At 36.3% G+C, this 27,974-nt stretch overlaps 1 protein-coding gene and 1 pseudogene across 7 annotated transcripts in view; both read left to right on the forward strand.

Moving 5' to 3' along the window:
• MACROD2 (mono-ADP ribosylhydrolase 2) overlaps positions 1-27,974 on the forward strand; it is a 2,068,485-nt gene that overhangs the window by 108,779 nt on the left and 1,931,732 nt on the right. The window lies entirely within an intron of this gene.
• Positions 1-27,974, forward strand: part of LOC128932245 (aminoacyl tRNA synthase complex-interacting multifunctional protein 1 pseudogene) — a 177,310-nt pseudogene that overhangs the window by 101,740 nt on the left and 47,596 nt on the right. The window contains exon 4 of the transcript XR_013535128.1: positions 1-27,974. This exon is cut by the window's right edge and continues 47,596 nt beyond it. The product of XR_013535128.1 is annotated as an aminoacyl tRNA synthase complex-interacting multifunctional protein 1 pseudogene (transcript).

A 27,974-nucleotide genomic window follows, 5' to 3' on the forward strand; every position in this document is an offset into this window, starting at 1 on the left:
ATGGCAACACTTAGGAACAATAAACCATTATAAAAATACTGCTACTATTATTTTTACTATTACTATTAACCCTTCATTTGGGAAGACAAAGGGAAAACAGTTTTAGGAATGATATTCTCAAATCTACATTTGGAATAAAAGGTAATTTTAGAAAAATGTCTCATAAAATCTATTTCCATATGTGAAATATCCCATAAAGCCTGTTGTATTGTTGAACATAGATATTTTAAAATCCTGCAATATAAGCTTAAAGCCATATTTAAAATAGGTTGATATTAATAGTTTGCTTTTGCATCATAGATATGATTTATTAATAAATAAGATTCATCTAATATTTATAGTATTAATAATTTAGCCTGGGCACGGTGGCTCATGCCTGTAATCCCAGAACTTTCGGAGGCCAAGATGGGTGGATCACGAGGTCAGGAGATCGAGACCATCCTGGCCAGCATGGTGAAACCCTGTATCTACTAAAAATACAAACATTAGCGAGGCATGGTGGTGTGTGCCTATCGTCCCAGCTACTCATGAGGCTGAAGCAGAAGAGTCGCTTGAACCCTGGAGGCAGAGGTTGCAGTGAGCCAAGATCGTGCCACTGCACTCAGCATGGGTGACAGAGCAAGACTCCGTCTGAAAAAAAATTAAAGATGTATCATATTAATTTTTTTCCTATAAATTGATGCATGTTTTTGAAAGAAAAGACAGAACAGTATAAAGAAGTAAAATGTGTCAAATTTTACTATCCAGAGATAACCACTATTACTACTTGTGTTATATCCTTATAGTCTTTAAAATGCATGTGTATTACAGCTATAAATAGTATATTTTGCAGTAATACTATATGTGCTATATTGTAACTTGCTTTTTACTCACTTATATAATCAGTCATTTTCTGTATCCTTATATGTTAAGAACATGATTTTAAATGATTATTTCTAATTTCTCAAATAGCTATAGCTTTAGCTTTATTTGAGAAATTAGAAATAAGCTATAATGATGGTATTTGTACCTAAATCTTTATAAGCATCTCTGATTATTTCTTCAAAATATGTTGCTCAGAAGGAATTATTGGATAAAAGGCTATATTGCTTTTCTTTAAATGGTTTTGATATCCATTACAATGCTTTCCTAAGAGCGATATATAAGTGGAAATTCTTGTAAATACTAGGTTATATCATTACAAAATAATTTGATAGTGATTAATGATTAAATTTCTTTTGTTATTAGTGATATTGAATGCTTTTCTTTTTTATGTTTTTTGGCCATTTGCATTTTTAAAAAAGTTTTATGGTCATATTGGTACCCAGATTTTCTATTGGATTTTTATCTTTTCTTAATTGGGGAAAAGCTTATTGTGTATTAACAATCAGTAGTAAACCTTTGCCATGTATGTTGGTAGTACTGTGTTTTCTTTCAGTTTGACATTTGCTTTTCATTATTTCATTTTCTTTTCTTTTTTTTTCCTGTCTCCAGTAATGTGTATAAGCAAGACATTTGCTTTTCAAATGTGTTTATAGTATGAGTTTATCTTCATACATTTGTCATATTCATGTTACCAAAATCTTCAATCTTTTTCTATTTGTTTCTTTCTTTGGTATTTAATTTAAGATGGTTTTTCCCAGCGCAAAGTTTAGATAGTCCCTTATATTTTACCTAATTTTTCATTGGTTTTCTGGACTTACATTAAACTTCATCCAGAATTTGTGCTTAAGAAAGGTGTGAGGGAGCAGTGTTAATTTTTAAATTATTGTGGTTTTCACAAATGTATTTTAATTTGGGTACTGTGACTGTTCTCCCAACCTCTGCCGTTTGTCTGCCTTTTCAAACATTTCTTGTCTATTCTAGTCCTTTTATTCTACCAGAGGCATTTAAGAATCATTGTATCAGGTTCAATGTCAAGATACAAAACAAAAACATTACTACAACAACAGCCCAGAAATAGTTGTGGATTTTTGATTGGCAATTTAAGTTAGTTCAAGAGTTTTGACATCTTTTCCATATTGTCTTACCATCTAGGATGGTGGCTGGTTGTTAGATTTATTTAATCTTTTCCCCCCAATATCCATCAGTAAAATTTTATAGTTTTCTTCATATGAGACTCACACAGTTGCTTTATCCTAGAAAGTTAAAACTTTTTTGGTATTATGAATGTTGTTGATTTCTTTATTATTTATTTTATCTGATTACTTTTGGTAATATAATCAATTTAATAATTGTTCACCTTACTGAAGTTAATTATAATAACTTTTGAGTTGATTCTCTTGGGTTTTCTAGGCATATACATTGTTATACATACTGTTTCTCTGCCCTTTTTATTGCATTGGCTATCACATGCCAACAATATTAAATTAGTTATCATAAGGCATTCTTGATTATTCTTGATTTTATTGGGAATGACTGTAGTCTAGTATTTTGCAATTCATTCAGTATTTATTAAGTACCTACTACATGACAGGCATTATATTAAATATGAGAGATAAAATGATGAGAAAAACAGATATAATCTAATTTATAGATTTTACAGCCTAGTGGGAAATTGTGGTCAAAGAGTTATAATAAATATAAAATTATAATTATGTAGGTTTGGAGTTGATAGATTGGGACTTTGGTTGTAAATTTCTTTTTTAATTTGGCTAATTGTAAGGTAGCCTAAGTTTCCAACTACAAAGCATTTAGGTCTTTAATAGAGAGTGCCAGTTGAAATGAAGTTAAAGTATTAATCACAATGAAATGGTTATTTCGTGTTTATAAGCCAAGACAAAATAAAACTTAAATAGAAAAACCTAACTTATCTATTTTTGACCTCTGTTATCTCTGCTTTTAAGGATCTATTCCCTGCAGTTAAATATTATAGTAACATAGTATTCCAGGAGCTTTCTTTTGGTCTTTAAGAGAGACTAAAAGAAAAAAATGTGGGAGAAGTGGCAACAGCAGCTCAGAATAAATAACATTTATTCCATGTTATTTTGAGTTTTTAAGCAAATAGACAAAATAAAACATCAATTTCTCTGCATGATTTCTTTAAACCCTTTGCATTTTTTTCTTTTTGTTGACCAAGCACTTAAGTTCATACTTTTTCATATTGTTTTTGTTTTCTTTAAAGTAGTTTGGACATCTTTTAATGACTACTTTTCATTGCTTCTGAAGAACTCAGTGGGACTCAAGAGCCTGCTGCGAAATTCATTATTCAAACTGTTAATTATAAAGTTACTGAAATGTTAGACTTCTTAATTTGGGATAATGATCTAAATAAACAATTAATTGTTAGCTACAAACTACTTATGGAATGATACTGTTGAAGTTTGGGGAAGCACTAGTTCTTAGCAAAGAGACAATAATGTTCAGAAAACACCTCCTACCTCTCTCTGCAGATCCAGCCTAGTGTCCATTCAAACTAAATTAGGCAAAAGGGGAAATAATGCACATCATTCTCTTCTTTTGTTTTCCCTTCTGTACTATGCCAGAACTTGCTGGAAATTGTCCAAATCACCACTGTCGGTAGTTGTCATTTAGCCATTCTGTGGGATATGTTTGAGTAGGTCATGGGGATGGGAATATAGGATGTAGGATGGGGATGGGGATATACGATATATGGGGATATAGGATGGGGATGGAACTATTTGGGGATATAAGATAAAGGATGGGTATAGGGATACAGGATGGAAAAGAACTTTTTTGTTGAAGTGGACTCAACACTGGTTATAGCTTCACATTTGAGCTTCTAGCTATTAGGATCTCAGTTTCTTTTTAAAAATAGTATGAGACTAGACAACAGCATTTCTATTAGGATGAAGTGAAATAATAAAGGAACATGAGCCTTTGTAATGTGTTAATCATTTTTTATTGTTATTTAGCCCTGCATCCCAGTGACTTTTTTTGTAATCTGACCTATTGCTTTGTTTTTCTGATCTATAATTTTTTTTTCTGAAGGACTTTGTGCAGTCAAACTAAACATTAAATCCTTTAAGGAATTAGAAGATAATTCTCAAGAGAAAATAATTGCCAGGGAGATGGTTGGTTGCCAAGAAATTCCCCTCTGAGTTTCTTTTTTTGACCCCTGCTATCCCTATTTTTAAAGGAATATCTTCTGAAGTTAAATAGTAACAAAGTCTGTCAGGGGCTTTCTTTGAGATAGACTAAAAAATGCAAGGAAAAGTGGCAGCAGCTGCTTGGGCATTTGTTCCATGTTTTTAGAGATTTTCTTCTCTCTTTGAGAATTCTTCAGTGCACTTAGGGAAACTTATATTTTGTTTGTTATATATACTGGATTTTTTTTAACAAAGAAAAGAGTTTTTTTTCAGTCTGATTATAAAAGGAATACACATTAGTACTTAAAATAGGAAAGATGTAAAATAGAATAACAGAACATCATCTCTAATGTTTGTAAATATATCATTGTTTGTTAAAGTTTAGTGTTTATGCTTCTGGTTATTTTCATTCCATAGATGTATTTAGTTTTTTTACAAAACTGGTGCAACAGTACATTTTAAAATTTGATGACTGCTTAACTTTTTGTTTATAAATATAATACTTTTTAATGTAATTTTAAGTAGCTACATGATATTTAATCGTATACATAAATCTCAAGATGTAAGTGTATATATTTCCCCAAGCTTCATTAATATTAAATTTGATGATTTTTTTATGCTTTGTGTTTGAATTATACTTCAATGTTGTTTTAATTTCCATTTCTTTGAAGACAGGGAGCATAGCTTTTGACATTGCCATCTGTAATAGAAAGCAGGATCTTACCTATAAAATTTTATTGGCACCAATAGGGTGCAAAGTAACTTGGTGGTGGTAGCCAAGAGGCATTGGTGCAGAGTGGAACCTGAGGCGCAACAAATGCTAAAAGTTTCTCAACTGAGAAACCCAAATAGCTCAAAAAGTTCAATGTCACTGCTTCTCCTCCTGAAATTTAAGATGGTGGGGAACACAGATGATTGCTGAAGTTCCTCAGAGTGAGAGAGGAACTGTTTATTTAACTTTCAGCATAGCGCCTAGCATGTAGCACTTGGCACTGGAAATGTCTTATGGCTATGGCTTTGGTTCGTAGAGGTTACTCAGGATAGTTTTTCTGAAACTTTGAGGTTTTACCCTAGGCAAGAAGATCTCAAGTTTCTCCCCCATGGCTAGGATGAGAGTGGAGATCCATTGGTGACGTATAAGCCAGAGTATTTCTCCCTATGCATCCCCAGCTTTAGAAGATGGATTAAACCCTTACCCGGTGCTTTTCATTTGGACTGAGCCAATCAGACTGAGATTGTAGAAGAGGGAACCAGTTCCTGGGAAAGTAAACAGCAGTGTTTATATTAGGATGAGGGTCACAGGGAGGTGAATTCTTATTCTACCTGTGGTTAACAATGAATATAAATACCTTCTGCCATAGTTCAGTTCTTATAATTGCATGGCTTGACAAAGGTCAATTATAGTTTAAATGTAAGCTGAACTGTATAAATATAATAACTGATAATTCATGAGGCCTGGGGGCTGGCTAAACCTCATGTGCAACCTTATTTGGAATATTCTATGAACTTTTACTTTTTAAAATTTTTATTTAAAATAATTATATAGTAAGGAGAGGCATAGGAAGAAGGCTGAATAGAAGCCCACACCATTTGTCTCTCCTGTAGGAATACCAAATTTTAACAACTACACACAAAAAAAACCACTATCACAAGAACCAAAAATGACATGAGGAATCATAGTACCTGATTTTAACTCCATATTGCTGAAAGATGCACAGACGAGGGTAGGAAACACTGTCTTGAATCACCAATGCCACCCCAGCCCCATCCCCTAGTAGTGACTATTTAGGAATAGCCATCAAATTTGAGAGTCTGAATTTAGGGGAAGAAGAGCACAGTGCATGGGGGACTCAGTAAACCTAGCGCTGCCTAGTCACAACGGTGATCACAGCTGTGCTGGGCTTAGCCAGTACCTGTGCATGGAAGGAGCATTTGAACTGGACCTAGCCAGAGGGGAATTGCCCATCCCAGTGTTCAGAACTTGAGCTTCTCAGCAGGCCTCCCCACTGAGGGCCAAAAGACTCTGGGATCCTAGGTAAACTCAAGAGGCAGTCTAGGACACGACTGTAGTTCCTTTGCAACTTCTATTGCTAGTCTGGGCTTGCAGCCAGTGAACTATGGTGGCGTATGGACTAGAGAGACACCAGGTGGCACAGCTAAAGGAGTGCTCGCCCCATCCCTCCTCCGACCCCAGACAGTGAAGTTTGCAGCAACAAAAGTGATTTCTTCTTACTACTTGTGGAAAGGAGAGTGAGGAGAAGAGGACTTGTCTTGCATCTTGGATACCTGCTCAGCCACAGTAGGATAGGGCACTGGGAAGAGTTGTGAGGCCCCCTTTCTGGCGCTAACAGGCCAAAAGAACCTGCTGCCTTGAAGGAAAGGACCCAGTCCTGGCAGGATTCATCACCTCCTGACTAAAGAGACCTTGGGCCCTGAGTAACCAACAGTGATACCAGATAGCATACCATGGACCTTGGGCTCTGAGATGTGCTGGCTTCTGGTGTTACCCAGAACATTCCCAGCTGTGACGGCTGTGGTGAAAGACTCCTTCTGTTTGAGAAAAGCAGAGGGAAAAGTAAAGGGGATTTTTGTACCTTAGGTACCAGCTTGGCCATAGTGGGGTAAAGTACCAGGTGGGCTCTTGGACAGCCTTTATGGAACTGCCCTGTGCCAGTGGGGATCCCACTGTCCTGAAGGGTGAGTACCAGGCCTGATAACATTCACCACAAGCTGACTGAAGAGTCCTTGGACTTTAAGTGAACATTGGTGGAAGCCAGGCAGAACCCCCCCCACCCCCATTGGCTGGTGGTGGTAGTAGCCACAGGGAGAGTCTCCTCTACCTTTGGAAAGGGGAAGGAAGAGAAAGAAGGACTTTATCTTGTGGGTTGAGTGCCAGCTTAGCTGCAGTAGAATAGAACATTATGTAAATCTTTAAGGTTTTTGACTCCAGTCCTTGGCTTCCATAGAGAGTATTACTGAACCCACCTAGGGCCTGGGGGGAATTTATTGCCCTGAAGGGAGGGACAGAAATCTTTCTGGCTTTGCCACCTGCTGATTGTAGAGTACTAGGGCCTTAAATGAACATAGGTGATAACCAGGTAGTGGTTACAGTGAGACTTGGGCAGGACCCAGTGTTATGCTGGCTTCAGATCTGAACCAGCATTGTCCTAGTGGTGGTGGCCTCAAGGATGTGTGTGTTCCCATACCTCCAGTAATAGGTGGCTCAGCATAGCGAAAAAGACTCAGTTTGTTTGGGAGAAAGTAAGAGAAAATAACAAGAGTCTCTGCCTGGTTATCCAGACAATTCTTCCTGATCTTATCAAGGACCACCAAGTTGGTACCTTTATGAGTCTGCAGGAACCACAGTGTTTTTGGGCTTGGGGCCCAAGTCCCTTTGAATACCTGGAAAGCCTTCCCAGGAAGGATGGGCACAAACAAGCCCAGACTGTGAAGACTACAATAAATGCCTAACTCTTTAGTGCCCAGGCATCAATAAACATCTAGAGCTTCCAGTAAAAATGACCTAACCCAATGAATGAAATAAGGCACCAGGACCAATCCTGGAGAAACAGATATGTGACTTTTCAGACAGATAATTCAAAATAGCTGTGTTAAGGAAACTCAAATTCAAGATAACACAGAGGAGGAATTCAAAATTACATCAGATAAATTTAACAAAGATACTGAAATTATTAAAAAGATTCCAGTAGAAATTCTAGAGTTGAAAAATGCAATCGACATACCAAAGAATTCATGAGTCTCTTCTTAATAGCAGAATTGATCCAGCAGAAGAAAGAATTAATGAGCCCAAAGACAGGCTATTAAAATATACAATCAGAAGAAACAAAAGAAAAAAGTACAGAAAAGAATGAAGCATGCCTACATGATCTAGTATATAGCCTCAAAGGGGCAAATCTAGGAGTTTTGGCCATAAAGAGGAGATAGAACAAGAGGGGGTAGAAAGTGTATTAAAAGGAACGATATCTGAGAACTCCCCAAACCTAGAGAAACATCAATATTTCAGTACAAGAAGATTAAAAACATCAAGAAGATACAACCCAAAAAAGACTACCCCAAGCCATTTAATAACCAAACTCCCCAAAGGTCAGTGATAGGGAAAGGATCCTAAAAGCAGAAAGAGAAAAGGAATATATAACATATAATGGAGCTCCAATACATCTGGCAGCAGATCTTTCAGGAAAGAGTGGCACAACATATTTAAAATGTTAATGGGAAAAACCCTTTTGCCCTAGAATATTATATCTGGCAAAAATATCCTTTAAGCATGAAGGAGAAATAGGCCTTCCCAGAAAAATGGAGGGATTTTGTCAACACCAGACTTGTCCTACAAGAAATGCTAAAGAGAATTCTTCAATCTGAAATAAAATGACATTAATAGCAGTAATAAATTATCTGAAGGTACAAAACTCACTTTCAGTATTGGACAGATCTTTGAGATAGAAAATCAACAAAGAAACATTGGACTTAACCTGCACTATAGACCAAATGAACCTACTTGATATTTACAGATCATTTTATTCAATGTCTGCAGAATACACAGTCTTTTCCTCAGCACATGGATCGTTCTTACAGATAGATCATGTGTTAGGTCACAAAACAAGTCTTAAAACATTCAAAGAAGTTTAACTCATATCAAGCATCTTCTCTGAAAACAATGGAATAAAACTGGAAATCAACAACAAGATGAATTTTGGAAACTATAAAATTGCATGGAAATTAAACAGTATGCTCCTGAATGACCAGTGGGTCAATGAAGAAATTAGGAAGGAAATTGAAAGATTTCTTGAAGCACATGGTAATGGAGACACAATGTACCAAAACCTATGGGATATAAAGAAAGAGGGAAATTTATAGCCAAAAGTGCCTACATTATTAAAGAAGAAAAACTTCAAATAAATTACCTGTTGATACATCTTAAAGAATTAGAAAAGCAAGAGCAAATAAATCCCAAAAATACTAGAAGAAAAGAAATAATAAAGATCAGAGCAGAAATAAATGAAATTGATATGAAGAAAGCGATACAAAAGCTTAATCAAATGAAAAATTCGGTTTTTGAAAAGATAAATAAAATGGACCCATATTTAACCAGACTAAGAAAGAAAGAAGACCCAAATAAATAAAATGAGAGATGAAAAAGGAGACAGCACAACTAATACTTCAAAAATTCAAAGGATCAGTCGTGGCTACTATGAGCAACTGTATATAAATAAATTAGAAAATCTGGAAGGAAGTAGATACATTCCTAGACACATACAACCTACCAAAATTGAACTGTGGGGAAACCCAAAATCTGAACAGACCAGTAACAGGTTATAAGATCAAGGCCATAATAAACAGTCACTCAGTAGAGAAAAGCCTGCGACCCAGTGGTTTAACTGTTGAATTCTACCAAACATTTAAAAAAGAATGAATACCAATCCTACTCAGACTCTTCTGAAAGTCATTCTGTGAGGCGAGTATTACCCTGACACCAAAACAAAACACACATTTAAAAAACAACAACAACAAAAAAACAAAACCACAAGCCAGTATCTCTGATGAATATTGATACAAAAATCCTTACTAAAGTACAAGCAAACTGAATTAAACAGTATATTTTAAAAAATCATTCATCATGACCAAGTGAGATTTATCTCATGGATGCAAGGATGGTTCAGCACATGCAAATCAATTAATATGATGCATTATATCAACAGAATGAAAGACAAAAACCATATGGTCATTTAAATTGATGCTGAAACAGATTTCTTCATGTCTATAAAAGCCCTAAAAAGATCTGGATATAGAAAGAACATACTCAACATAATAAAAGTCATGTATGACACATCCACAGCTAGTATCACCCTAGATGGGGGAAAATGGAAAGCCTTTTCTTTAAGATCTGAAACATGACAACAATGCCCACTTTCACTCAATGCCATTCAACATTGTTTTGGGAATTCTAGCTACAGCAATCAGACAAGAGAAACAAATAAAGGGCTTCCAAATTGGAAAGGAAGAAGTCAAATTATCCTTGTTTTCAGATGGTATGATCTTATTGGAAAAACCTAAAAACTTCACCAAAAAATGATTAGAACTGATAAACAAATTCAGTAAAGTTTCAGGACACAAAATCCACATACAAAAATCAGTAGCATTTTGATGTCCCAACAGTGAACAATCTGAAAAAGAAATAAACAAATAATCCCATTTATAATAGCTACAAATAAAATTAAATACCTAGGAATTAATGAAAGAAGTGAATGAGCTCTACAATGAAAACTATAAAACTTTGATGCCAGAAATTGAAGAGAACACACTCACAAAATGGAAAGATATTCCATGTTCATGGGTTGAAAGATATTCCGTGTTCCATGGGAAGAATCAATAGTATTAAAACATCCATACTACACAAAGCAATCTACAGATTAAATGCAATCCCCATCAAAATACCAATGGCATTCTTTACAAAAATAGAAAAATCATTTTTTTTTTGTTTTTTTATGAGACCAAATCTCACTCTTGTTGCCCAGGCTGGAGTGCAATGGCATGATCTTGGCTCACTGCAACCTCCACCTCCTGGGTTTAAGCGATTCTCCTGTCTCAGCCTCCCAAGTAGCTAGGATTACAGGCATGTGCCACCTCATGTGGCTAATTTTATATTTTTAACAGAGACAGGATTTCTCCATGTTGGTCAGGCTGGTCTCGAACTCCTAACCTCAGGTGATCTGCCTGTCTTGGGCTCCCAAAGCGTTGGAATTACAGGCATAAGCCACCATGCCCAGCCGAAAAATTAACCTTAAAATGTATATAGATTTGGGTCTTTTGTTGAAAAGACCCAGAATAGCCAAAGCTATCCTGAACAAAAGGAGCAAAACTGGAGGAATAACTTTACCTGACTTAAATTATACTGCAGAGGTATAGTAACCAAAACAGCAGGGTGCTGGCATAAAAACAGACACACAGACCAATGGAACAGAGAGTCCAGAAACAAATCCATACAACTACAGTGAACTCATTTTCAACAAAGGTGCCAGTAACATACATTGAGGAAAAGAAAATCTCTTCAAAAAATGATTCGGGGAAAACTGGATATCCATATGCAGAAGAATGAAACTAGACCCATATCTCATCATATACAAAAGTCAAATTAAAATGGATTAAAGACTTAAATCTGACTGTGAAACTAGTGTAAGAAAACTTTAGGGAAATTCTCTGAGACATTGGTCGGGGCAAAAATTTCTTGAGTAATACTTCACAAGCACAGGCAACCAAAGCAAAAATGGACATATGGGATCATATCAAGTTAAAAAGCTGTACAGCGAATGAAGCAACAAAGTGAAGAGACAGTGCACAGAATGGGTGAAAATATTTGCAAACTAGCCATCTGCCAAGGTATTAATAACCAGAATATATAAGGAGCTCAAACAACTTTATAGGAAAAAATATCTAATAATCCCATTAAAAATGGGCCAAAGATGTGAATAGACATTTCTCAAAAGAAGACATACAAATGGCAAGCAGGCATATGAAAAGGTATTCAACATCACTGATCATCAGAGAAATGCACATCAAAACTACAATGAGATATCATCTCACCCCAGTTAAAATGACTTATATCCAAAGGACAGGCAATAACAAATGCTGGAGAGGATGTGGAGAAAAGGGAAGCTTTGTACACTGTTGATGGGAATGTAAGTTAGTACAATCACTGTGGAGAACAGTTCAGTTCCTCAAAAAAACTAAAAATAGAGCTACCATCATCCAGCAATTCCACTGTTGGATGTATAACTGAAAGAAAGGAAATCGGTATTTTGAAGAGATATCTGCATTCCTGTTTGTTGCAGCACTGTTCACAATAGCTAATATTTGGAAGCAGCCTGTGTCATCAGCAGATGAATGGATAAAGAAAACGTGGTAGGTACATATACACAATGGAATACTGTTCAGCCATAAACAAGAATGAGATCCAGTCATTTGTAACAACATGGATGGAAATGGAAATCATTACGTTAAATGAAATAAGTCGGGGACAGAAAGACAAACTTCAATGTTCTCACCTGTGGGAGCTAAAAAATCAAAACAATTGAATTCATGGAGATAGAGAGTAGAAGGATGCCTACTAGAGGCTGGGAAGGGTAGTGGGGGTTGGAGGGTAAGTGGTGATGGTTAGTGGGCACAAAAAAATAGTTAAAAAGAATGAACATGGGCTAGTTTTGATGGCACAACAGAGTGACTATAGTCAATAATTTAGTGGCACATTTTAAAATAACTAAGAGTATAATTGGATTTTTGTAACACAAAGGATAAATGCTTGAGGGGATGGAGACCCTGTTTTCCATGATGTGATTATTACACAATGCATCCTGTATTAACATATTTCATATACCTCATAAATGTATACATCTACTATGTACCCACAAAAAATAAAATATAAAAAAAGTAAAATTGAAAAAATTTTGATGTACAGTTTTATTAGTTTTAGTTAAAAGAATTGTATGCTTTATTTGTTACATATACTGGTCAACTTAGCATCAGAAAGAGTAGTGAAGTAAAATAGCTTATCAGTAGATAGTAGGCATCCTTATATTTTCATGAAATATAAATCCATACAACTGTAGGAGTTTCAGAGAAACTTACTGATTTGTTAACTTTGTGTTTGGGTGAATGGTTCTTTACGATGTGAATACTGTATCTATAAAAAGGATACTTGATTAAGAGCAATATTCTTATTTGTAGCCCAAATTTGGTGCTTTTTGAATGATAGTGGTTTATTAAACCTGCTGTTGCATAAAGGAAAATTTGGCCATTTTGATAAGGAAAGGTTGAGAATTGCTTTTCATCATTCTTCTCTAGTTTATCTTTTTAATTATAGAAGCACCCTATGTTTGCTTTAGAATAAGGTATTTCATTTTTACATACTGTTAGAACAAAGGCAGCAGCTTTTCACTACTCGTTTTATTTTTGTAACTCTGAAGCAAATTTATGGCATGAAATTTCCCCAGCTTCTTTTGACCTTGAGGTGCAATCTGATTTGCTTTGTTAAGTTTTGATTTTATGACACATCACATTTGTGTCATGTCCAAAATTAAACTTCAGGGTAGATGTATCTTTTTCCACACTGAGATTATGAACAGAATAAATTATCAGAGAATTATGTGTAAATGAATATATAAGTATAGGAATGTATAGGCTTAGCTACATCTCCCTACATAAATAGCTTGTTAGTGTGCAATCAGTCACTGGAGTTGCTATGAACTTGGAGCTTAATGAACAGTTGGAGAAAGAGAATGAATCTCAGTTCAAAATGGATCTGACAGCTTATCAGGCAATTTCACTGATCGCTAATCCAGTTCGTTTGGCAACTTAATTTATCACACAGTTAGAATTCTTATCCCGTGGGTTTCCAGGTGGAAATTAATTCTGAAACATGTCCAATACCACTGAAGAGACCTGCTTAAGCTTTGTGAGGAAATTTAGAAATAAATTATTTTAAATGCATAAGCCAAGTTTCTCTTATGATTCCCTTTGTGTTTATCCAATGCTTTCTTAAAATATTTGGGTGCTGCTAGCATTTGATGGTATGATCATAGAGGTGAACTAAGGTTTATTTATTTATTAAGATTTATAAATTAAATGGAGAAATTGTTAATTCTAATTCATTAGTGAAATAACTACTATAATAGATAATCCTGTAAATATAATTCTGCCTTTACATATAGAAGACTTACTGATCTCGAGCATGTTTTAAGCATTTCACAGCAACAAATAATGAACAAGAGAAATTATTTCCTTAAAGCTCACAACTTTATATCTTCTGAGTGCTTACAGATTCTCTAATTAGGCTGATTTACACCTCACTATTTTATGTAAAAGTATCTACTAAAGCAAATTCCTTGACAATAAGGAAGAAATGCAACCTGCCTCTCACAGCTCACACTCTGACTCTGGAATTTGAAAGGATGAGACTCATTAAATGGGCTTGGCTTAGGTCCTGGCTGTAGCTTAAAATAACTTCAAAACCAGAAACACATTTTCTCCACGTTTTAAAGACTTGATTTATAGTTCATAGAAAGTTAAATTGAATATTGATCTTTGAAAAGCAAATGTGTCCTGTAAAAAAAATGACAACAAAAAAATACAACAAAAGATTATAGAGTGATTGATTGTTCAAAGCCTATAGATGGTAGCCTCCCCCTTATATGTCATCTTCTCTAGGCATCTGTAGCTCTGAGAGGGTGACAGGGATGAAGTGTTAGAGGAGAATTAGGTGCACCCTGACATGAACTGTTACATTTTATAAGAAGATTGAGGAAGGTGGTAACAAATCATTTCTAAGAAGGAATTTTGAGAAATAAGGAATGGGCACAAGATCAATAAGACTTACGATATAACTCCAGGAAGGGACACCAGGAAATTTCTTATAATTTCTCAAACTCTGAATCACCTTCAAAAATTATTTAAGTCAGTGAATAATAATTGAGATGGCAGAAAACCACAAACTGGCATAACAGTGTCATTGATTGGATATGTCAGGAAAATTGTGCCTATCATTCTTATGACCAGGCTTATTAAAGTAATATCTTCATAATCTAGAGGGGCTCAGTGTTGAATCATCCTGACATCCTTTTCAAATCCCCTCTCTGCGTCCTTGGCATTTTTCCCTGGAACATATTGCAGACCTACAAACTTGTCATTTCAGAAACTGTCCTTTCATTTTTACCTTTAAAGGGAAATGGTCACTGAGTCTGGTACTAGCCCTTGGGAATCAAGCCAAAAGAAAAAAAATGGCAGGGCATTGTTTGATTTTTCTCCTTCTTTCCTACAAGAGCAATGGTTGTGTCAAAGGTTTACTGGGTTTTGGAATCACCCAGAAGCAGATAAATGATGATGACAAAGCACAATGGATATATTGGGGGTTTTCCTCCTTTTGTTTTATGTTTTTCCTCTTACCATCACTGTCATTGTGATGATGATAATGGTAATAGGAAAAATATATAAAACAAAATGGGGAAAACCTTAAATAGACCCAGTGTGCTTAATAACATTTCTGATTTACTAAATTATTTATTTCTCCTCAGTATTTTATAAAGTGCCCCATATGCTATGCAAATGGCAGACAGTAAAACCCCCACTATACCATTTAGTAAAATTTGGGGACCTGTAATAAAAAATCCTCAAGGTAGACTTCTGTTGCATGAGGAAGACAGTGAGAGATCTTATCTTTTTAACTTAGGCTTTCTTGCTTTTCCTTTGTTTAACTTTTGTTTCTTCAAATGGCTTGCAGCCTGGAAGAGACACCTTTTAGTGTAAAAGCTGTTTTGGTTGCTGACAGAGGCAATCTCACCAGAAAAACAATGTTCACTAATTAGAAGTTCATACTGCTTTTAATTCTGCTTCCAATAATTTTGGGACTTTAAGAGTGAAATTGAGATTTGTGTATTTTTTTTTTTCAGTGGTATATAAATGGCTACTTATGGTAAAACCTGAGGATAAAAGAAGACAAAAAAAAAGGAAAATAAAATAAGACATAGAAATACACAAATTATAGTGATTCTCATTTTTCCTTATGAAACTTAAGATCCAGTAAGTAAACTTCTGTTGAAATGATTGGGCATTCAAACATTATCCTTCACATAAGAAAAAGACCCCCGTCAGTAAGCAGAGATCTTAGATCTGTAAATATACTGAGCCATCTGTGGAGGCATTGACCAGATTGCTTTGCATTGTGATGGGACTGATGTAATTTGAGAATCAGATGGGGCTGATTTGTGAGTCTTGAGAAGATAGTTACTTGACAGCAGTGATAGATTTTGGCCCTGTTGTATTGGTATATTTGAGGTAGGAAGCAATTCTACTCATTCTGACAAACGGAGGCCTCCACTCATAAAGCAAAGTATTATTTAGAGGATCTTGTCTTCTTGGCTATTCATAAAATGCAAGTTTTGTCTAATCAGCTATTATTAAAATGCAATTACCAAATAATATATTCCTCTCACTAAGATCAAAAGCTCTCTGAGGACAGGGACTGTGTTATCCATTTATGTATCTCCAATGCCCTGTATCATGTCTGAGCCATTGTTAGTAGTCAGAAGTGTTTGCAGAATTAATGAATGATTAAGTTGTTTCCTATAATGACGACTTCATTTAGAATGGTGGTAAATAGATTTAGACATAGAGGATTTTCTACTTTGTGTCAGCGGGGATGCCCTAACTGGTAGATTTATTTATTTTTTAATGTAATTTTTTTCTTTTTATTTATAATTTCTTTGGAAGCACAGATGGTATTATAAACATAGTAGTAAAAATAAAATAAGAAGAAATAAATTACTGATTACTCCACCTTCCAGCTGACTGTGTTTTTTCCTGATAGTTTCTATGCATTTATATACTTTTTTGTTTGCATTTTTATGATTTAGAATCCAGATCTGATATACTGAGTTTTCTATTTAATATTGACATTTTTTATATAGTATTTACAGGCTATAATTATAAATTTACATGGCTACATAGTATATTCTTTACTATCTATTCCGCTCCCCCCACCACAATATACTATTTTTCTATCTGCTTTGTCTTTTGAGTGCATTCCTACTCAGCTTTCAAGGTCCTACTTAACTTTCCAACAATCCTCCAATTTCTATTGACTTTTATGATCCTAGTATTTTACATATGATGACTATAGAACTTTTGATACTTTATTTTTCTTTTTATGAAAATTATAAGAAATAAGGTACATCAGAGCGTGGGTTATACAACTCTGTGTTCTGATGCCTAACTAAGTGATGGTCTTGTAGTTGGCACTCAACAAATACTTGCAGATAACATTCTAAGGTCTGGGAACATAGAGAAGGATGAGATACGGTTTCTGGATTTGCTGCTCAAAGTATATTGGTAGGCAGGTTGGCAGATAGCACGTAGGAAATGATCTTTTACAGAGTTGTTTATATGGTGCTAGGAAAACTGAGAGGAGCCCAGTATATACACACTGTAGCTATTTCTTATTAACAGTCTTTTTTCCTGTATTTTCAGGAATGGTATGGCTAGGCTAAGGAGCTCTCAAATTTTCCTGGCGCTTCATTTTCTTGTTGAAATTATTTTCCAAAAGATTCCATTTCCTCATGTTTGCTTTTCTCATTCTCATGCCTTGTTTTCCCATGTTACTTTCTCTCTTTTTTTTTTTTGGAGATGGAATCTTGCTCTGTAGCTCAGGCTGGAGGGCAGTGGTGCGATCTTGCCTCATTGCAACCTCCTTCTCCTGGTTCCTGGTTCAGGCAATTCTCCTGCCTCAGCCTTCTGAGTAGCTGGGATTACAGGCACATGCCACAATGCCCAGCTAATTTTTATATTTTTAGTAGGACAGGGTTTCACCATGTTGGCCAGGCTGGTCTTGAACTCCTGAACTCATGATCCACCTGCCTCAGCCTCTCAAACTGCTGGGATTACAGGCGTAAGCTACCACGCCCTGCACTTTCTCTTTTTTATTTGATATCTTGGAATATATATTTTCACCACTTTATACTGTTATAACCGAGCAAGTTGTAAGGAAAGAGCCACCCTCTGAGTTTCAATTGCAAGTCCTTTATTGCCAGCGACGGAGATATGGCTAACGCTCAAAATTCTCTCAGCCCGAGGAAGGGGTTTGATTCCTTTTTATACCTTGATTAAGGTAGGGGAGGGGGAGTCCAGCTGAAGTGGAATTTTACAGAAGCAGAACAAGCAAGTTAGATAAGGAAGCTGGTAACCAGGAAGCAGGAGGTTCCCATGATTGTTGATTACTAAGGAGGGCATACACACGCGGTTCCCATGATTGCTGGTTACCAAGGAGAGGGTGGTCGGTACTTGTTATACGATCAGTCAAGTAGGTATACACAATAGCAAGTGGGCTTGCCAAGCAGGATATGGTTACAATGATTATATGATTCTATAGTTCTAAGAAGCATATGGTTATATGCTTCTATAGTTCTAAGAACAGCATGACCCAGCACAGGAGCATGACCCAGGTATGCACTCAAGGGAGAAATGGTGAGGGGGTAAGGCAGAGGTTAAGATGGAGTCTGTCTGACTCTCAGCAAAATGGAGTCTGTCTGACTAACACAGGGTAGCTTAGCACAATATAATCTCCCTATGTAATTGTGGCAGGCAAAATTCTAAGATGTTCCTCAAGATTCTCCATACTTCCTCCCCACTCCACCAAAACACAGGCCCTGAGTAATCCCTGGGACTGTAAGTTTGATGGGTTTTTACATCCATGATTAGGTTATATTATATAGCACATTTACCTTTAAGAAAGGAAGATTATCAGGATGGGTCTGCCCCATCATAGTCATGGTGATGACTATATTAGTCATTTGAAAGTACAGTTTTCTCTGTACTTCTGATCTATAGGAATGTGAGCTAATAAGTGAATATTGTTTTAAGCCGTTGAGTTTGTGGCAATTTGTTATACAGCAATAAAAAATGAATACAATAGTGTATTAACCATATGTTATATTTGCTATATATACATTTTTTTAGTTTATCTTGCTATAAGTTTTGTTGTACAAAATTTAGCTTCTTCAAAATCACGTCTACTGAACTTTTTTCTTTATGATTTCTAGTATTTCTTCAAATTTTAGAAGGTGTTAAATAGGGTAGGTGTTGGTGGGACTCAGAGGATTTGAGTCTGAGTCTAAGTGTCAAATGATTAATTTGATTAGACTCTGCCACTGGCATTCTTTCTGCCTAATAATTTATAGCCTTTCAACCTGAACATTGACTTGTCCATTGCTACTTAGCTAAGGAGAAAGAGCAGTTCTCCTTTAGAAAACTTTGGGGATTTCTAGAGCACTAAAGCATTCTTTTTGATGATTGATGAAACTTTTAAATCTAATATTTCAACACTAATGGGGATCTCACAATGGAAGGCAGCTCCCTAGAACTATGTTGTTAGCCCTTTCTTTCACCATAATTCTTAGCAACAGACAACTTATCCAGACTTTTCATTTTTATTGTACCCTTCTTCCAAATCCTCTGAATGGCCTAACCTATATTGCTTTTTATTTTCAGTGTTGTTCTGATCTCAAATGGGCTTCCACAACTGCCTAGAAGGGATTACTTTTCAAATTTCTTCCATGAGTTCAGTATTGAATGCAAAAGCATGGTTATAAATGACAACTTTAATGACCGTGATTTTTTTTTTTTTTTGAGACAGAGTCTTTTTTTGAGATTGGAGTGCAATGGTGCAGTCTCACTGCAACCTCTGCCTCCCAGGTTCAAGCAATTCTCCTACCTCAGCCTCCCAACTAGCTGGAACTATAGGCACCCACCACCACCCCCGGCTAATTTTTGTGTTTTTTTTTTAAGTAGAGACAGGGTTTCACCATGTTGGCCAGGCTGGTATCGAACTCCTGATCTCAAGTGATCCACCTGATTTAGCCTCCCAAAGTGCTAAGATTATGGGTGTGAGCCACTGCGTCTGGCCAAATGACTGTGTGCTTTTTTTTTTGTTTGTTTTTTTTGAGACTCAGTTGTAGTCTTGTTGCCCAGGCTGGAATGCAGTGGTGCAATCTTGGCTCACTGTAGCATCTGCCTTGAGGGTTCAAGTGATTCTCCTGCCTCAGCCTCTCGAGTAGCTGGGATTATAGGCACCTGCCACCACACCCAGCTAATTTTTTATATTTTTAGTAGAGATGGGGTTTCACCCTGTTGGCCAGGCTGGTCTCAAACTCCTGACCTTCAGGTTATTCACCTGCCTCGCCTTCCAAAGTGCTGGGATTATAGACATGGGCCACCATGCCTGGCCATTACTGTGATTTTTTTTTTGAGATAGAGTCTTGCTCTGTCACCCAGGCTGGAGTGCAGTGACATCATCTGGGCTCACTACAGCCTCTGCCTCCTGGGTTCAAGCAATTCTCCTACCTCTCCTACAGGCGCGTGCCACCAGGCCCAGATAATTTTTTTTTTTTTTTTTTTTGTATTTTTAGTAGAGATAGGGTTTCACCATATTGGCCAGGATGGTCTCCATCTCCTGACCTCATGATTCACCCAGCTCAGCCTCCCATAGTGCTGGGATTACAGGCGTGAGCCACCACACCCTGCCTATGACTGTGATTTTTAACACCCATCCATATTATTGGTCACTGTTGATGCTTCAAGTATTTCTGTAACATTCATGGATTGACATTATGAAAACATCCTAAACAAGGGAATCGTTATTATTATGAATACATTTGTTCTTTCAACTTACAAATATTAAGGACCTACTGTCTGCTAGCTCTGCAGGCCTCACTATTTTTCGGTTTTTCCATTTGACACTTACATGTCAAATAGCCTGTGCTAAGAAAATGGCTAATTCTACAAAGGAAAGTGAATATATTTTTTGCCTGACTTAACAGGAAGGCTTGGGTTTTATATAGGCAACAGCTAGTATATGCTGAATTTAAGACAGTATTTTTGGTCTCATATCCAGAATTCACAAGGAACATAAACAAATTTATAAGAAAAAAAAAACCAAACAACCCTATCAAAAAGTAGTCAAAGGATATGAACAGACATTTCTGAGAAGAAGACATTTAAGGCTGGGCACGGTGGCTCACACCTGTAATTCCAAGATGGGTGGCTCACTTGAGGTCAAGAATTCAAGACCAACCTGGCCAACATGGTGAAACCCCATCTCTACTAAAAAAAAATCATACAATAAATAGCCGAGTGTGGTGGTGGATGCCTGTAATCCCAGCTACTCGGGAGGCTGAGGCAGGAGAATGGCTTGAACCCGGGAGGCGGAGGTTGCATTGAGCTGAGATCGTTCCACTGTACTCCAACTTGGGTGACAAGAACGAGACTCCATCTCAAAAAAAAAAAAGACAACATTTACGTGGCCAACAAACGTGAAAAAAAGCTCAACATCACTGATCATCAGAGAAATGCAAATCAAAACCACAATGAGACACCATCTCATGCCAGTCAGAATGGTGATTATTAAAAAGTCAGGAAACAATAGATGCTGGCGAGGCTGTGGAGAAATAGGAACACTTTTACTCTGTTGGTGGGAGTGTAAATTAGTTCAGTCATTGTTGAAGACAGTATGGCGATTCCTCAAGGATCTGGAACCAGAAATACCATTTGACCCAGCGATCCCATTATTGGGTATACACGCAAAAAGGATTATCAATCATTCTACTATAAAGACACATGCACATGATATGTTTACTGCAGCACTGTTTACAATAGCAAAGACATGGAACCAACCCAAATGACCATCAATGATAGACTGGATAAAGAAAATGTGGCATATGTACACTATGGAATACTATGTAGCCCAAAAAAAGGAATGAAATAATGTTCTTTGCAGGGACATGGATGAATCTGGAAGTCATCATCCTCAGCAAACTAACACAAAAACAGAAAACCAAACATCACATGTTCACACTCTTAGTGAGTTGAACAGTAAGAACACATGGACACAGAGAAGGGACAACACACAGTAGGACCTATTGTGGGTGGGAGGTGAGGGAAGGGAACTTAGAGGACAGGTCAATAGGTGCCACAAACTACCATGGCACATGTATACCTATGTAACAAACCTGTACATTCTGTACATGTATCTCATTTTTTTAGCAGAAAAAAAGATAGTATTTTTATTTTTAAAATGTAAATGTGTGATAATTTGTTTAAATCAGATACTGTATCTATTAGCTTAATTTAAGCATTGAGACAAAAATTAGAAGCATGGATAAGAGAAAACTCTAATAATGATGCTGTCAGGGGTGCATAGTCATTGTGTATAGATTAGGAGGTAGAAAGTGATCCTGTCTTAAGATTTTAAAGTTTGAAAGGAACTGAAGGATAATCCAGGTCAAATGCTTCATGTCACAGTTGGGGAAACTGAGCCCTAGAAAGAGGAAGAAATGTACTTAAGGAAGCGCAGGCCCTATGTGGCAGAACCATGAGTAGAAGCCTATTTCCTGTTATTCATTTCTTTTCCTTTTCTTGATTTGGGTTGCTTTGTTACTGGTACTTAATAATTCAGTAGAAAGTTGACATGTACTTCATGATATTAAATTGATATTGTAGGTTAGACTCTCAAGGGGTTCTAGGGCTCCTTGTATTTTCTGTAGTATTGAAACAATACGGTTTCTATTAAAATATTCAGTGAATCTTCTATCTTTTGAAGTATTTGGTTATATGAAATGTGTATAGTAACCAAAACCTCTGATTGTCGTATTATGCTTTGGTGCGATTGAATTTCTGAGCAGTTTTGTATAGTATTCTTGTTGAATATTTCTGGTTTGTTGGTTTGAGAAAGGAAACAGTTCTATAGGTGAGTTTTTTTTTCCCTAGTAACCTCTGACTGCTTTTCTACTGATCTCCTTTTTACTTGAAATGATGAAACTAAAAGAAGCATTGTTAAGTCTTTTAACAAAATACTGATCTTTATTCATATGCAAACATCTTGGTTGTTAAATTGCTTTATTAATTTTATGCCTAACTCTTTTATATTGAAAGTCTGTAATTGTTTGATATAAGTTACCCCAGTTAGTGCTTGTTTTAATGTTGATTTTCCTTTTAATTTAGAGACATAAATGAATCATTTTTCCCCTTTAATTTCTTCCTGCTATACAAAAAACATCAAAACTTTTTTAGGCTATCAATAATATTACATAGGTCTTCTTGGGATAATATAGTCCAATATTGTTGGTGAAGGTTGTAAACCTGCTAGTCTTGCCTAGTTTCAGACATTGTTTGGTAAAAGAACATAACTATATCATGTTTGCAACTATTCCAATATGTATGGAATCCAGGAAGCTTGGATTGGAATCGTCTTTTACTTACTCTCCTTGGCAAGTCACTTAACTCCTTTCAAAATTTCTGTTTCCTCATCTTTTAAGTATAGACAATAAGAGTTTTAGAGTCATTGTAAGGACTAAGTAAAATAAAGCCTGCATCCCTGGCACATTGTCAATGCTCATAAATAGCAGCTGTAAAAATACAACACTTAGGGTAAACTATAGAACAGTGTATTCATTCTGAAACGTCATACCTGTTAGCTATTATTTAATTCACCCAGTTTACTTTCCTCATCAGTTAATCTGTAACCCTTTTCTCCTTATATAAAAGACCTGGGATTATTTCATTGAGGGAGGTCAATAAGAAGATTCCCAAAGAGGATCCAATTAAAGGGTATCTATTTTCCCCATGATAAGATCAGTAGTTCCTTCTCAAGGGGGTGTCAGAACAAATATTTGAAAATTACCTTCTGGCAAACTCTCTGCTTCTGAGAATAGTACGTATTTGGATAGGAGACAATAAATAGATGGGCAGTATCTTGTGCAGAAGTTCTGAACAACTATAGAATGCTTCCATCTGTTCACTTTTCAGTTTTGTCACCTTGACTTTCCCATCTTAGACTCCTGAGGCTGTTAGATGTACCACCACCCTCCTTATCCACACAGTATCTGTGTCTGTCTGGCTCCTAAAACTCCTTTCCAGTGTGTGAGAAATACATGTTTGGGATTAGGGACTGTGGCATCTTCTTCAGCATTGTAGTTTAATTCAGGCCTGCCTGGCACCAAACTAGCGTTTTTTGATGAGATTGTCATCAGGGAAGAGAATGAAACTTGTTCTGTAGTATGGTACCACAGAGAAATTAGCCTGTTTCATGAACAAATGCAGAGACTAGGATACAGAATTTTTAGTACTTGAAGCATAGCCATGAGTATAATCTGGTTATCAGAAAATATTCAATTCCTGACCTGTGGGCCTTATTTTAACCAAACATAGTCTAAATGTCACAAAACTTTAAATGATTAATACAAATAAAGTCAGTTTATCATTGATAATCTGAAGTTCCTGTTTTTGTTCCTGATAAATCATTTGGGACCTTAGTTATCACTTCAATGTCACTCTGTGTATTTCTGGACATATCAATAAACTATTTCTCAGCTGCTATGTGGCATTGGTCATAATCTTTTTCTCCTACCCAAACTCTCCTTGTTGAAGGAGCCTCTTCTTCATCAGCACTGCAGCATCCATGGTAAAGATGTAAGGAAGACCACTAAGAGCCTAGTTCCATACTTAACCTGGTCCCCTAGGCCTTCTGAAGAAATATTCCAGTGCAGCATATCGTTAGTCTCCCTTGGACAAGAAAATATCAAGTTCTGCTTCCCTAGATACCAGTCTACCTAAAGCAACCTTCTAAAATAGTGGGCTTTAGAAAATCAAATCTCAAATCTGAATATAGAGGTAATCATCATTGTTCCAGAATGGTAACATTTCTGGCCCTTGAGTGCAGTGTAAAGGCTGGTGAATGTCAGTGGTTTCTGGCAGGTTTAATGCTTAGGCAAGGGAAGGAAGGGTGGAATCAAGAAAGAATAGGAAATAGTGAAGAGAGTAAGAGTCTGTGATCAGCAGTGGTAAAATTCCCCTGAAATTTATTAGAGATGCAACTTAGTAGTTGCCTGAAGTTGCTTACCTTTCCCTAGTGGTCTTTAAAATCTCAATCTCCTGCCACTAGCGTTTTAGTTCTTTGTTTCTTATTTCTTTCATGTATGATTAATTTTTGAAAATAATTAGACGTTTATGGTAGTACCAGTGGTAATTTTTTCCATTTTTTAAATCTTGAACGTTGTTTTCTTTGATCCAAAAAGCAAATGGCAGCTTTCAAAGGATGATTTATTTCTACTGTTGTGTAAATTGAGTATAAGCTGCATCCGATTACTATTGCATGCATAAAATTCTTTTTGAGGAAATGTGACCAATATATAACGTTTTATTGAATGTTTCTTGAAATTGGTGTCAAGCTGTTTTTTCTTTTTTTTCTTTTTGGATGCCTAATTGAATTGAAACTTCATTATTTCATCTCATGGTGTAGGCCACCTTTAGAGGGACTATACCATGTGAGCTCCTACTTACCCATTAAGACCAGATATCCACTAGGGACTTAATGGGCTAATGTGCTCCTCTTTCACCTCCTGTGTCCGAAATTTAGCATTGGCTAAGTTGACTAATTAAAATAGCCCTAGCCTTATCTCTCACAGAACTTGGTACAATTTCATCACAGAACTTGGTACAATTGTTAGGCACTTCTTACATGATTCTTTACATGATTTCACAAGAACTTTCACATGAATGTCCATAGCAGCATTTTTTGTCATAGCCCCAAAGTGGAAAAACCCAAATATTCATCTGTTGATGAATGGATAAACAAAATGTCAGATGCATGTAGAGTGTTATAACCTAACCAACATTAATGAGATACCAGGATGGCTATGATAAAAATAAAGGAGGTGGTGAGAGTGGAATAAAATGGGCTGGAGAGGATGTTGAGAAATTGGAACACTCAAACATGGCTGGTAGGAATGTAAAATGGTGGAGCCACTCTTGTAGAAAACATTTTGGGGATTCCTCAAAAAGTTAAACATATACTTAACTATGGAATGACCCAGCCATTCCACTCCTAGCAAAAATGCCCAAGAGAATTGAAAACATGTGTTTTCACAAGAACTTTCACATGAATATCCATAGCAGCATTTCTTGTCATAGCCCAAAAGTGGAAACAACCCAAATGTTCATCTGCTGATGAACAAAATGTGGATAAACAAAATGTGGTCTATCCATACAATGAGATATTATTGAGCTATGTAAAGGAATAAAATACCAAGATATGCTACAATGTGGATGAATCTCAAAAACATTGTTCTGAGTGAAAGAAGCCAGACACGAAAGGTTACTTATTGTAGGCTTTCATTTATATGAACTATCCAGAATAGATAATGGAGGCAGAAAGCACATTGGTAGTAGTCAGGGGATGACAGAAGGAGGGGATAGGGAATTCATTAACTATTGATTGAATATTAGATTTTCTTTTGGGGTGATGAAATGTCTTGAAACTAGATAGAGGTGGTGGTTGCACAACATTTTGAATGTTCTAAATAAAACTAGATTTCATTTATACTTTCAATAGGTTAGCTTTATGTTATATAAATTTTACCTCAGGCCGGGCATGGTGGCTCACGCCTGTAATCCCAGCACTTTGGGAGGCCGAGGCGGGTGGATCACGAGGTCAACAGATCGAGACCATCCTGGTTAACATGGTGAAACCCCATTTCTACTAAAAAAAATACAAAAATTAGCTGGGCATGGTGGCGCGTGCCTGTAATCCCAGCTACTCGGAAGGCTGAGGCAGGAGAATTGCCTGAACCTAGGAGGCGGAGGTTGCGGTGAGCCGAGAATGTGCCATTGCACTCCAGCCTGGGTAACAAGAGCGAAACTCCGTCTCAAAAAAAAAAAAAATTTTTTTTTACCTCAATAAAGAATAAGTAAACTCACAGAATTTAGTGTCAGATTCTAAAATCTTGATAGCCATTTGCTCCCTTCAGTTTTTTTGGATTAATCTTGTATAATTTCAGTCTTAGGCTACCTTTGTTGGGGTAAGATCACTTTTATAATTCATAATTTTTTTTCCAAAACAAAAAATGTTCAGTAAAGGTAAGCAAAACAAAGAAAAATTAGAATCACTGTAATTGTACCACTTAGAGTAATTTTTAACATTTTTGTATGTGCATTTCCTGTGATTTTTCCAGTGTCTAATACATGTACCCACACTATATATGCATGTATGTATTTATGAAATAGGATCATTTTGCATATAGTGTTTATAACATACTTTTATCATTTAATGATGCATTAGAAAATAATTTGGCCTATTTTCTATAGTTTCACAAGAATACAGCATAACTCTTTTTAAATATATCTTTTAAAAAAACTAGCAGGAAAATAGGGTAAAAATCATGTTTCATTTGTCTTTGAATCCCTGGAGTTGTTCAAAAGAAAGCCACTTTATTGGATTGGGTTGGACTGGATTGGATTACATTGAATTAAACTAGTATAACTTCTAGAAACCAATGGCCAACTTCTGAAACACTCAGCATCCTGTTTTATTATCATATTCTCTTAGCTACATTTTAGTTGGTGACTTGCTATACCCTTTTTTCCCTTCAGGATGTCGAGATTGTAGAAGTCTGAGTGTTATATGAAGGAAATGTACCAATGTATTCTGTTTTAGTTTGCCATAGCTGCCATAACAAAACACAACAGATGGCGTGAATTAAAAACAAAACTTTATTTCTCACAGTCTGAAGGGTGGAAGTCCAAGATCAGATCAGCAGGTTTAGTTTCTCCTGTGGTCTTTCTCCTTGGCTTGCAGATGGCTGCCCTTTTGCTGTGGCATCACATGTCCTTTTCTCTGTGCATGCGCTTCCCTGGTGTCTCTGTATGTTCTCATCTCTACTTTTTATAAGGACACCAGTCAAACTGAATCAGGGCCCACGCTAACAGCCTGATTTTTACTTAATTACATCTTTAAAGGCCCCATCCAAATATAAACACATTCTAAGGTAATGGGGGTTAGAGATTGAATGTATGAATTTTGGGGGTACCTGTAGGCATACCTCATTTATTGTGCTTTGCTTTATTGTGTTCCATAGTGTGTGTGTGTGTGTGTGTGTGTGTGTGAATTTTTTAAAAACAAATTGAAGGTTTGTGGTGACCCTGTGCTAAGCAGATCTGTGGCACTATTTTTTTCTAACAGTGTGGCACTTTGTGTCTCTGTGTCAAATTTTGGTAATTGTAATATTTAGAAGTTTTCATTAAAAAGTTTAAAAATTTTTAATTCTTATGGGCACATATTGTGTGTATATTTCTTTTTCATTATTATTATATCTGTTATGGTGACCTGTGACAAGTGGTCTTTGATGTTACCATTGTATCTGTTTTGGGGTGCCATCAATCGCACCCATAAAAGACAGTGAATTTTATCTATAAATGTGTGTATTCTGACTGCTCCATTAACTGACTGATCCCCCATCTCTCTTCCTTTCCTTGGGCCTGCTTATTCTCTGAGACACAACAGTATTGAAATTAGGCCAATTAATAACCCTGCAGTGGCCTTTAAGTGTTCAAGTGAAA

The sequence above is a fragment of the Callithrix jacchus genome, chromosome 5, assembly GCF_049354715.1.
Source record: "Callithrix jacchus isolate 240 chromosome 5, calJac240_pri, whole genome shotgun sequence".
NCBI classification, from domain to species: domain Eukaryota; kingdom Metazoa; phylum Chordata; class Mammalia; order Primates; family Cebidae; genus Callithrix; species Callithrix jacchus.